Source organism: Pristis pectinata, chromosome 33 (assembly GCF_009764475.1).
Source record: "Pristis pectinata isolate sPriPec2 chromosome 33, sPriPec2.1.pri, whole genome shotgun sequence".
In the NCBI taxonomy this organism is placed as follows: Eukaryota; Metazoa; Chordata; class Chondrichthyes; order Rhinopristiformes; family Pristidae; genus Pristis; species Pristis pectinata.
The window spans coordinates 20,104,673-20,118,632 of NC_067437.1; positions in this window are offsets into that span (position 1 = coordinate 20,104,673).

Here is a 13,960-nt window from a genome sequence, read left to right on the forward strand (position 1 = left end):
GTTCAAAGAACATTTGATAAAGAACAAAGAAAAACAAGAATGTTGCCAGGACTCAAGGGCCTGAATGAAATGGAGAGGTTGGGATGACTGGGATTTTATTGCTTGGAGCGTTGGAGACGAAGGGGTGACTTCATGGAGATGTATAAAATCATGAGGGGCATAGATCGGGTGAATTCACACAGTCTTTTTACCAGGGAACAGGAATCAAAAATGGAGTGCATCTGTTTAATGTGTGAGGTGAAAGATTTATACAGGACCTGTGGGTAACTTCTTTATGCTGAGGGTGGTGCCTGCATGGAACAAGTTGCCAGAGGAAGAGAATGCGACAGGTACAATAGAAGACATTGAAGCCATTTGGACAGGTATATGGATGGGAAAGGTTTAGAGGGATATGGGCCAAATAGGACGAGCTTGGAGGGGTATCTTGGTCAGTGTGGAAGAGCTGTGCCCAAGGGCCTGTTTCTATGCTGTCTTACTCTATGTCTCTACTTCAGAATTATCTAAAGGATCACTTGAACCAGCAAAGCATAGAAGGCTACAGATCATGTCCTGTTAAATGGGAGTAATATGTATGGATACTTGTTGGTTGGCATGGACAGTCTGGATTGAAGGGCCTGCATCTGTGCTTGATGACACTTTGACTCTGTGACTGCACTGAATGGTGGGGCAGGCTTGAGGAGCAGGTGGCCTACTTCTGTGTTCTTGCATTAAGAGGAGTGGTCTCAACAGTCATTGATGGAGGAATCTAATTCACGCTCGCTGCCTCAGTGGAGCAGCCAGCGTGGTCGGGGACCCGACTCACCCCGGACATTCTCTCTTCTCCCGTCTCCCATCGGGCGGAGATTCGGGGGTCTGAGGCGCGTGCCGCCGGGCTCGGGGACAGCTTATGTCCCGCTGTTGTGGGACCGTTGATCAATTCCCTGGTGGGATGCGAGCGACACTTGGCCTCTCGGTCTGCCTAATTGGTGACCTTGTACCTTGTTGTCTGCCTGCACTGCACTTTCTCTGTGGCTGTTGCACTTTGTTCTGCGTTTTGTTGTTGTTTTTCCTTGTGCTGCCTCCATGCACTGTGTGCTGGGTTGGTAAGTGTGAACAGTGTTCAAGACAGTTCTTTCACTGTGCCTTGGTTTCCAATTCCAATTCATATCGAATTTCGAGCACAATGTGCTTTTTATGACTTTCCAAGTAACCTGTACAAGAGTCCACAGGTAATGGCGAGTAAAACTCTGCAGATATGAGGGTGATATTCAAGCATTATGCCCTGCTGTTTCATATCATGTGCAAAGTCATTGAAGGAGCAAATGTTCCTTAATTTATAGTCAGAGTATAGCCTAAAATGGACCATCATGAGAAGCTGTAATAGAGCCAGTGATTCTTTTTGCTGACTGTGCATTGTCACGAACCAGCAACAAAAGAAACACACTGAGCATGATTCAGTGTTAAAAACTATTTTTAATCACTACTTATGATAATACGTAAAATAAAAGTAAAAATGTTAGTATGTTAGAATTCAAAAATGTTAAACCTTGAACATTAACCCCAAAAACTAAACTCTTCGTGTGTGTGTGTGTGTGTGTGTGTGAGACAAAGTCCCAAACTCTAAGTTCCGGAATGGTTCTTAAAGTTCAGTTCCGCAAGCCATAAAGTGAAACATGAGCAAAGGCTTCTTCAACAACCACCGTTGTCTGAAGATAAGACGTAGACGTAGAGAAACATAGAGAGAGTAAATACGAAATCCAAATGTTCCACGATGGAACCCAAACGACACTTCAGTGTTTACTCGGTAGTGACTTCGACACCCCGAAAAGCATCCCAATCGTGGATGTCCACACACAAATACCTGTTTCCTTCTACAGGTCAGCAATAAAGTGAACTCCACCGGATTACTTCCAACTTCCATACATGGATTACAGTGGCAGACACAGTTATTGTTTCTCAGCCATCGATAGAGAAAGCTAGCAGGCTGGTGTCTCTTTCCCTTCTCTCTCACTTCTTATGACTTCTACAACGTCATTACGTCCTTTATCTTCTATTGACGTAAGCACGCCCCACACACACAAATACACACACACTCTCTATCTTAAAGCGACATCCACTGAGTCCGTAACACCTCCCACCTAAAAAAAAAAATTCCCAAGAAAGATTTAACAGCGCATACAGTTAGTAATGTTAATAATTATCATGCTACACAACTACAGACTATCAGATTAGTACAGATACATGTTTCCCATTTAAAATCGGGCAAGACAACCAGCCATCACATTATCTTTGCCTTTAATGTGAGTTATCATGAGATCAAACTCTTGCAAAATTAAACTCCAGTTTAACAGCTTCTGTTCTTGTTTTTGACTCGGCTCAGAAACACCAATGGGTTATGATCTGTATATACAGTCAATTGTTTCTGAGCGGTGCAAACATATACACTGAAATGTTGCAAGGCTAAAACAAGCGACAGTAATTCTTTCTCTATGGTGGAATAATTCTTTTGATGCTCATTAAATTTCTTTGAAAAGTAAGCTACAGGATGGTCAATATCATCAAGGTCACCCTTCTGCAACAACACAGCTCCTGCAGCTTCATCACTGGCATCTACTGCGAATGAAAATAACCTTACAAAGTCAGGTGATTTGAGCACAGGATGGTAGCATAAAATGGCTTTCAGCTTCTCAAATGCTTCTTGACAACAATCTGTCCAAACAAACTTTACTCCCTTCTTCAGAAGATTAGTTAGGGGAAGAGCAGTATCAGCAAAATTTTTACAAAATTTTCGGTAATATCCAACCATTCCCAAAAATCTTTTAACAGTCCTCGTACCTGTGAGAATAGGGAACTCAGATATTGCTTGAACCTTTGCCTGAACAGGAGCTCGTTTGCCTTGACCTACAACATAACCAAGATACGTCACAGTGGCATGGCCAAATTCACTTTTAGCCAAGTTAACTGTAAGGTTAGCCTTGGAAAGTCTTTCAAACAACCTTTCTAACGCAGAGATGTGATCTTCCCAAGTATCATTCCCAGTCACTAAGTCGTCAATGTAGGCATCTGTATGTTTTAACCGATGAATCACTGAATTAATCATTCTTAGAAATGTTGCCGGAGCATTTTTCATTCCAAATGGCAAAACATTGTATTCATACAATCCAGAAGGGGTTACAAAGGTTGAAATCTCCCTTCCTCTATCTGTTAATGGAACACACCAGTAACCTTTTAATAGGTCAATCGTTGTAAGAAATTTTGCCTTTCCCACTCTATCTATGCAATCATCCACCCTAGGAATAGGGTAAGCATCTGACTTTGTTACAGCATTCACTTACCTGTAATCTGTGCAAAGGCTAACAGATACATCAGGTGTAGGTACAAAAACACAGGGCGAACTGCAATTTGAAGTAGAATGTCTAATAACATCATTTTCCAACATGTATTTTATTTCCTGATCAACAAGTTTGCTTTTTTCCACATTCATTCGATATGGGTGTTGTTTGATTAATTTGCATCCCCAACATCATCGTCATGGGTAATTATCGATGTTCTGTTTGGAACATCTGGAAACAGATTTTTAAATTTTAAAATTAATTCTCTCATCTGTTGTTTTTGTGAAACTTGTAAATGGTCCAACTTTATTTCAAGGTTCTCCATGATATTTTGGTTTTTTAGTTTTGATGGAACAATATTTGGTCTAAATTGGCCTTCCTCAACATCAACATCAGGCATTCTAGAAACAACCTTTACATCATCCACCAAGGCCACAACTGAATCCCTCTCATAATAAGGCTTTAGCATGTTTACATGACATAGTTGTGTTTTCTTGCGTCTCTATATGGTAAATCAGTCACTCGAGATTCAACAATATAGGTCCAGAACTACGAGATTGCAAGGGATTATCTTGGCTAGGGAAAAATACCAACACCTTTTGCCCCACTGCAAATGTCCTAGGCCGAGCACGTCTATCAAAATATGTATTCATTCTTATCTGGCTAGTTTTCAAATTCTCTCTCGCTAGCTGGCTGATTCTCTCCAACCGAGTTTTAAATTTTTAGACATAGTCCAACAGACTCAAGTGCACTTCTTCATTAACCCATTGCTCTCTTAACAACTCCAAAGGTCCTCTCACCCTATGTCCAAATACAAGCTCAAATACTATATCCTATTTACTCCTGGATTGAATCTCTAACGGCAAACAAAAGTAAATGAATACCTTCGTCCCAATCCTTTGTGTTTTCAAAGCAATAAGTCTTCAGCATATTTTTGAGAGTAGAATGAAATCTCTCCAGAGCTCCTTGAGATTCTGGGTGATATGCAGATGATACAATCTGCTTTGCTCCCAGCTCATAGACTAGTTGTTGAAAAAAATTTGACATAAAATTACTACCTTGATCAGATTGGATTTCTTTTGGCAAACCAAACAAGGTAAAAAATTTTAAAGGAGCCTTTGACACTGTGTTGGCCTTAATATTTCTAAGGAGTATTGCCTCTGGAAATCTAGAAGTGGCACAAATGACGGTTAACAAATACTGATTTCCAGTCTTAGACTTTGGTAATGGGCGAACACAGTCCACAATCACTTTCGAAAAAGGTTCACCAAAAGCAGGAATTGTTTTCAACGTAGCCACAGGGGGTTTCTGATTTGGTTTACCTACCATCTGACATATGTGACAGGTTCTACAAAACATCACCACATCTTTTCTCAAACCAGGCCAATAGAATTGTTTCAAGATCTTCCCTACAGTTGTATTCACCCCAAAATGACCACCCAAAGTAACACTATGGGCCAGGTTTAAAATTTCATCCCTATAAACTTTTGGAACAACAACCTGATGAATAACTTCCCATTCCTCCGTAACAGGAACATAAGGAGGTTTCCATTTCCTCATTAACTTTACCATTTTTGACAATATCCAAATGGCACTTTTTCAATCTCCTCACATGAGAGTGCTTTTTCTTTCAATTCTGTCAACTCAGGGTCCTTTGTCTGTTCCACCATAAAATCCTTCCTCCAATAAGACAAATCTTTAAATTCAGGCTCACTCTTAGGATGTTGATCCTCCAGTGAAGACAGAAGAGTCTCAGATAAGGCATCATAATTATCTTCCTGTTTAGGACTGTCACAAGGAACCACATCAGACTGCACCGGACTGTCTTGGCTAATTCTCTAGGTCTAGCTCGAGTCACCGCACATGATGGGTAAACATCTTGATCATTCTCAGACTCATCAATCCTTGGTTTGGTCGTTAACCGTACCACGGGAACAATTTCTCCATCTGCAAGGTCATTTCCCAATAACAAAGAAACTCCTTCCACTGGCAACCTAGGTATTATCCCTATCTCGACCGGTCCTTCTACGAACTTTGACTTTAAAATCACCCTGTGTAAAAGGATAGATATGGTGTCATCTGTAACGCCTCGCACTAGATTTACCTCACCAGTGTCACGTTCTTCACGAAAATTTAACACACTGTCCAGCAAGAGAGATTGACAAGCCCCAGTATCTCTAAGAATTTTCACTGGCACCTGGGGTGACTCATCATTCAGTGAAACAAAACCCTCTTGCAAGGACTAATCTTTAACAGCATCTCCTAAACCTTTTTGATTTTTAATTGCCTGAAAGCAAGCACTGGGCACAGCTTCCTTCCTTTTCTTCAAAAGGGCACAATTAGATATCACATGGCCAGGTTTCTTACAGTAATAGCAAGTACGCTCAACAGGTTTCTCCAGCACGGGCTTCTTTTCATCCTTTTCTTTTTGATTACCTCCCAATTTAATCTCCGGTTTACCTGGATTGTCCTTGTAACTCTTTTGAAAGGTTTTAGGTTGTCCCCATTTGGATTTATGGGTTAAAGCATAATCATCTGCCAACTTAGCAGTTTCTTGTAAAGTTTCCACTCCCTTTTCATTTAAATATGTTGTTAATTCAGCTGGAACACATCTTTTAAAGTCTTTCACTACTACCAATTCTTTCAATTTATCAAAATCCCCATCTACATTTTTAGCCATGTACCATCGTTCAAAACATATTCTCTTTCCATTGGCAAATTCCATATAAGTCTGATCTGCAGATTTCCTCATGTCTCTAAATTTTTGTCTATAAGGTTCAGGTACCAATTCATAGGCCTTCAATATAGCTTGTTTTAACTTGGTATAATCAGCTGCATCCTCAGCAGACAAAGCAGAATAAGCTTTTTGAGCTTTACCTTTAATCACACTCTGTACCATAAGAGCCCATCCTTTCTTTGGCCAGTTTGAACTCACAGCAACCTTTTCAAAATGTTGTAAATACTGATCAACCTGATCTTCCTCAAAAGGAGGGACTAATCGAACCTCCCTGCTGGCTGAAAAACCATCATCAGAATCAGATTCCGAACTCTTTCGCTTCATTTGTAACTCATGCTGCCTCTGTTTCTCCTTCTCCTCACTATCCAGCTCCATCCTCTTCAATTCCATCTGCTTCATTCCAAGATCAGCCTCTATCTTAATCCGAGTTATCTCTCGTTCAGCCTCTAATTTCTTTTGTTCGGCCTGTATCTTTAACTGGGTCTGCTCTCGTTCAGCCTCTAATCTCCTTTGCTCTCTTTCAGCTTCTAATTTCTTTCGCTCTCGTTCAGCCTCTAATTTCTTTTGTTCGGCCTTTATCTTTAACTGGGTTTGCTCTCGTTCAGCCTCTATCTCTGCCAGCTGCACCTGTGCCTCAGAAATTGCTATTTCACTGCCAGGAAACTGTTTTAACACTTGCTTCGAAAACACCTTTTCCATATAATGGCCAGCTATCAGTCTCTGAATATCTGCCTTTCTCACAGACTGCTTTACTTCTGTAAGGTTTAACCTTGTAGCAATCTTTATCAGATCATCCTTTTTCGCCACCTCCAATCCCTTTTGGGTTGGTGACTCCAAAAATGCCTTAATATCCATTGCTGCTGGTTTCAACACACACAAGCCAATTAAGAAGAATTTATCAGACTTCCCTCAAAAAATCTTTGTATTGGATCCCGAACAAATCTCGTCAATCTGGGGAACAATCCCAGACGACACTCGTTAATCTTTGGATTGGATCCCGGACGAATCTTGTTAACCTTGGAACTATCCCGGACGAGACCCCAATTTTGTCACGAAACAGCAACAAAAAGAAACACACTGAGCATGATTCAGTGTTAAAAACTATTTTATTAATCACTACTTATGATAATACGTAAAATAAAAGTAAAATGTTAGTATGTTAGAATTCAAAAATGTTAACCCTTGAACGTTAACCCCAAAAACTAAACTCTTCGTGTGTGTGTGTGTGTGTGTGTGTGTGTTGTGTGTGTGTGACAAAGTCCCAAACTCCAAGTTCCGGAATGGTTCTTAAAGTTCAGTTCCGCAAGCCATAAAGTGAAACATGAGCAAGGGCTTCTTCAACAACCACCGTTGTCTGAAGATAAGACGTAGACGTAGAGAAACATAGAGAGAGTAAATACGAATCCAAATGTTCCACGATGGAACCCAAAACGACACTTCAGTGTTTACTCGGTAGTGACTTCTTCACCCCGAAAGCATCCGAATCGTCAGCAATAAAGCTGAACTCCACCGGATTACTTCCAACTTTCCATACATGGATTACAGTGGCAGACACAGTTATTGTTTCTCATCCATCGATAGAGAAAACTAGCAGGCTGGCGTCTCTCTCCCTTCTCTCCCTCTCTCTCTCTCCTTCTAACTTCTTCAACAACGTCATTACGTCCTTTATCTTCTATTGACGTAAGCACGCCCCCCACACACATACACACACACTCTCTATTTTAAAGGGACTTTCACTGAGTCCGTAACAGCATTTATTTATTTATCTCCTTAAACCTCTGGCTGAAACATTGCAAAATCAATCACAGCGTTCTATACGAAAAAGATTAATGCAACACTTGAACCAACCTGCAGATAGTACCCGTGAACTGATTGATTGCCTTCAGCGGAACATTCCTTGCGCCTTGCATTTGGTTTCTAATTCAGCAGTTCCCAGGGCGGAGCTAGGCCGTGTTATTGACAGAAGCCCTCCCCTGGAAAGCATTTCTGTATTGGAGCCCAGACCTCCCCAGTTTCAGCAGACCTGCTGAAACCACAGAACTAATGTTACAGTTAAATGTATTTTAAAGTCACAACCAACTTGGCCTGTTGTTTTAAATGGGAAAAGAGGTTCTTGATTTGGGCCTTAGTTTGGTATGTGAGGTGTTGGTCTTTGCACTCAGGGATTTAAGGTGACAGAGTGGCGCAGCGGATAGAGCCGCTGCCTCGCAGCACCAGAGACCCGGGTTCAATCTTGACCTCGGGTGTTGTCTGTGTGTGGAGTTTGCAAGTTCTCCCTGTGAATATGAGTTTCCCCCGTGTGCTCCGGTTTCCTCACCACCACAAAGACGTGCGTTGGTGAGGTAATTAGCCACTCTAAATTGCCCCTAGTGGTAGAATCTGGGGGCAGCTATTGAGAATAAAATGAGATTACTGTAGGATTTGTGTCAATGGGTGATTTATGGTCGGCACGGACTCAGTGGGCCGAAGGCCTTGTTTGCGTGCTGTATCTCTCGATTTCTCTCTAAGGCTCCTTGAGAAGCAATTCCTGGATTTTACCTCCAAGTAGGGCAAAATATCTTTCCTGCTCACTCAACTAGATGGCTAAATTATAGGGCAAAATAGATAACAGGTACAGCCGAGCTGGCTGATCTTTAAAGGGATGGTTGAGAATCGGCCCGTAGATTCTGCTTGGTTATTTAAGTCCAATTCACCTGAGTTCGTTCAGATTCCGGAGTTTCAGCGTGGCTTACCTTCAGTGGTAACTGAGTTTCTGGTGCATTTTGTTAGGACTGGGCACTTCCCAGCTCGAATGACACTTCTACATCTGATATATTCTCTACATCAGGCACGCATCGTATGACGTCATGCCCCACGTCGTTCTCCTTCTGAAGCGTTGCTGGGGAAATCAGTGCAGGCTGTCCCGGTATTAACATTGGTGGCCACTTTAAGGACAGCAATTCTTTCGTACTGCAGTGCACGAGCGAAGTCCCTGTCCTTCATCATTTAGGCCCTATCCCCCAAACTGATGAACTCATCTCACCCTAACATTGTCCCAGGACCTGACTGCCAATCCACCACACTCACACCTTTCTATTTCTGGTGACAACTCCCCAAGGCTCTGATCACACGATTACTCCGGTATCTGGGGTTGCGCGGTGGTCATATTAATGAGGCTTCCTGATAACACCTGCCTTAAAGCAAGTGGCTTTTGTCCCATGGGCCACCTGGATTGAGTTTGAGGAGTAAAGAAAATGCGTTACGTCACCCTAGAGAAGGAAGATGCTTTCTTATTGCATGTGCTTTAGTATTACCCCCTCTTTTGCTCCCTTAGTTCTGCTCACATTGGTCTCCACAAGGAGAGTTTGTGCCCTATCTTATCCTGCCCATTGATGCACAGTTGTAGCAACATTGACAGTCTAGGAAGAAAATCCTTCAATGAGTCAACTAAACGCAATTTACAGTACGCGAGTAAATTCTGAAGTTATTGTTTCAGTTGCCATTTTCTAAGTGATGATTGAGATTATTCAATATTCTAATCTAGTTTCAAGTGACGGGCCTATTGATCTCTCTTCTTGATGACTGTTAGATCTCATTGAGAAGTACAACCTCTTGGTGATTTTCTTTCAGGGATTTTCCTTGCATAAAGTTAACTGAAATCATATTCGTGCATTGTGCTGGTGTGATGTTTCAGAGTTCTTTTTTAAGCTAAGCACCATTTCTTTTAAGGGTTTAATGAATAATTCAGAGAGGTTTGTGCACTGGGTTTGTCATAATCAAGACCCAAGACATCAATGATGAAGCATGGGTTTGATATTTGACTCTGATTATGTTCCTATTACAATGTTAGGCTTTTTTGTCTCTTAACTGCCTGCCAGCAATTTCCATAAGTGATCATCCCCCTTTGTTCCAGAATCTGCAGGTTCTTTTCGATTCTTTCCTTATCGAATATCTGAGCATTAACAATGGCCAATTTACAGCTGTGTTTGCCAGAATAAAATAGTCAGTTTTGGCCCTAGAAGTAGGCCAGGTTTTTCAGCCTGAATCAATAGCGAAGATAAAGGAACTGCATTAATGGGGCACCTCACATAACACCACGGTGGCCTAATATGAGCAGCGCAGTAGTGCAGCAGGTGGTGTTGCTGTCCCACAGCCTCCAGCGACCCAGCCTCCAGTGATCCTGTCTCACAGCCTCCAGCGATCCTGACCTCTGGTGCTGTCCGTGTGGAGTTTGCATAGGTTTCCCCCAGGTGCTCCGGTTTCCTTCCACTTCCCAAAGACGAGCTGGGAGGTTAATTGTCTGCTGTAAATTGCCCCTTAGTGTTGGTGAGTGGAAAAAGATCAAGGGAGTTTATAGGTGTGTCTGAGATAATATGTTGCAGGGGTACAGAGAATGGGGCGAGGGAGAAAGGGACTGATGAGATTACGTCTGCTGGCAGCTGGCATGATGGGCTGAATAGCGTCTGTACCAGATACATACCACAAGAAATTGAAGGGCATTTGTTGTCATTCCGCAAGCAGATACAACGGACAATTTGCTCAAAGCCCAATGCAAGAAAGTACCCAACAAACCTGTTCACTGGTGCTGGAGCAACAAACAATCTGCTGGAGGAACTTAGTGGGTCGGGCAGCATCTCTGGGAAGGAAAGGAATTGTCGATGTTTCGGTTTGAGACTCTGCATCGTGTCCTGATGTAGGGTTTCAACGCGAAGCATGGAATTGTGTACAATTGTGTTCAGTTCTGATCGCCTCATTATATGAATGATGTGGAAGCTTTCGAGAGGGTGCAAAGGAGATTTACCAGGATGCTATCTGGACTAGAGAGCACGTCTTATGAAGATAGGTTGAGTGAGCTAGGCCTTTTCTCTTTGGAACAAAAGAGGATGAGAGGTGACTTGATATAGAGGTGTACACGATGATAAGAGGCATAGATCGAGTGGACGATCAGAGACTTTTTCCCAGTGCGACAATGGCTAACACGAGGGGACATATTTTAAGGTGATTGGAGGAAGTCAGGGGTAAATGCCAGGGTTAAGTTTTATTACACAGAGAATGGTGGGTGTGTGGAACGCACTGCCGGCAGAGGTTGTGGGGGCAGATAAATTAGGGACATATAAGAGACACATGAATGATATAGAAATGGAGGGCTATGTGGGAGGGAAGGGTTAGATAGATATTAGAGTGGGATAAAATGTCGGCACAACATTGTGGGCCAAAGGGCCTGTGCTGTGCTGTAGTGTTCTATGGCCTATGATAAATACAGTAGGTGAGGAACAGCATAAATATCTCAGTGGTGTGTATGGCCAGAGGAAATACACACCCTCTGTCTTACATCTGCCTTACTTGTATTTCTTGATCAATGTTCTCCTTTAACTTTTCTCCAGATGTTTTCTCAGCCTCTGACATGAAGGGTCCATTATTCAATCCTCTATGTCCATTACAGATCCAGCATACACAGCCCAGTGTCCAGCACTGAATCAGTGCGGTGTGGGAAGGATAGACCCTGCAGATGTATTTAATCCAACTTCCCTCAGCATTTCATCAAAGGGACGCTGTGTAACGTGGGGACTGGAAGAGAAGCTTACTGTGCTGGTGTTAGGTAAAAGAGATGGAAGGAGGTGGTTCCATTTTCATACACAGTATGGTTGCTTTGAATGGACTGTTCCTGGGTGGCCAGTTATGTTTAATTCATTGTAATTTTTTTGGAAATTAAAATTCTAGAAGATTCACTGCATTGCCGAAAGTGTCTATTTTCTGCTCTACTCTGGGGTACGTCTTGGGATGTTGTTTAAAACCCACTGTCCATTAAAAATGCAGTAGGCAGAGCCCACAACTCAATGGTGTCTCGAATAATGTGTTTTTCTGTAGGAAGCTAACAGACTGAGCATGATGGACCCTCCATGTCAAGAGGCTGAGAAAACATCTGGTGAAAAATTACAGAAGAATATTGAGTAACAGAAGCAAGCAATGCTGAGGTTAGAGGGAGCTAGGACTGAAAGAGTGCGTGAATTGCCTCTGGAATAACTCCGCACTCATATATTTCTGCTGTCCCACCCCTGCCCAATTTATTATCTGGAATTAGATTCCTCCATCAGTGACTGCCAAGACCACTCCTTCTCTTTGCACAAGATCACAGTAAAACCACTGGGGAGTAAAAATAGGAAATGCACATCCACTCTCAGTCCCACATCAAATGGTCCCAGAATGGGTGCAATCCCCATGCACCTGCTCACTTGCCGTGCACACTGTGTCCCCTTGCTTTGTGCACCCTTGCCTCTCAACCCCCGCCCCCTTGCCTCGCTATAAAGAACTGAAGCAACCTTTTGGAGGTAATTCAACAACGAAGGGTCTTGCTGGTCAGTGCTGAAGGATTTGCGTGCAGGAAGATAAAAGGGAGACACGAGACTGCAGATGCTGGTATCTGGAGCATCACACAAAGAGCTTGGGACAGCAAAGATATCTCGGTGAGGTGCAAGGACCAGAAGAAATGCACACCCACTTCCAGTCCCAGCTCCGTCTATCACCTCATCCTCGTTTGCATCTGTTGCTCAGGTTTTCCCGTGTGGCTTTTCACCAGATGCTGTCTCTATCCCTGTAGTTCTCAGTCTGACAGTTTCCTATAACAAACACGATACCAGAAATGGGCACAATTGGGCGGTGGGCTCTGCCAGTTGGAACTTCTATGTACAGCGGGTGTTGGATAACATCCACTGCACATACAGATGCAGGGTTTCAAACAAGAACCTTGATTTTCTGCCCCACTATTGCTGCACAATCTGCTGAGTTGCTCTGGCAGATGGTTTGTTGCTCCAGATTCCAGCATCCGCAGTCTCTGTTTTCTCCAGAAAGATATCATCTTTGACAATGGGTAGCACAACCCAGAACTTTAATAAACAAAGAATTTACGATGAATTTATCAGACTTGGCAACACAAGAACAGCCCATCCAAACAAATTGTACCCAATCTTTGATTGTGATCTGCATAAGCTTCTGCCACCACACTTCAACTGAACTTAAACTTCTCTCCCAGTCCCGCTCACGTATTTACCCTGCATCCCTTTGGAACGATCTTGAGGGGAAGTTACATAAAGTACACCCAGGGGATCGACTGGAACTACAATGAACAGGGAACATCATAATAATGATAGAAATTATATAAAATTACAGTAATTAACAAATCATAATTCTAAACGCCAAGGAATCCAACATTTTTAGACTTCATTGACACGACAACACCTTCATCTCAGGAATTAGATGAGTTAGTCACTTCTGGACTACCTCCTACTCCATTGCAATAAATGTCCTCGTTGCATTTGCTCCTTTAACTGTTTCCTGCACTTTCATGCCAACTATTCTGTCTCGTGCACAAAAGCACTTCAATCACTTTGTACTCCACTCACTTGCAAACTTTCTCAGCCATTTGATTCTTCCCGCACATTTACCTTCATTAAAATCCACTTGTCAATTATTCGCCCACTTATTCTAGCTATCTGTATCCGAGTCCAATTGCAATATGCCCTCGCACCTGATTTCTTGAAATCAACAAACTTGGACACCCTCCTCCAAGTCATCCTTACATTGGAGCTGAAGGTGACCTTTGTATTATGACCATTCAAATAATAAAACTCTGCCCTTAAAGAATTCTCAAGTCACCACCAAAAATTTTGAGATATGGATTAAATTTATTCTCACAAAATTAATGTGAAGGAATGTAACTAAATACAAGCAACATTGTTTAGACTTGTGTTTCTTGACACATGCATAGATGCTGCAGCCTTGTGCTGTATAAATTCATGATGCAGACAATTTTCTAGGAATGCAAATCCCTCACTAGTAAATCTGGGTTTGCCTGTATTTAAGGACCAAGAACTGATCCTTAGGTCACTCCACTCTTAACATATTTATAGTTCGAAAAGGACCCAAGCAATCCAAC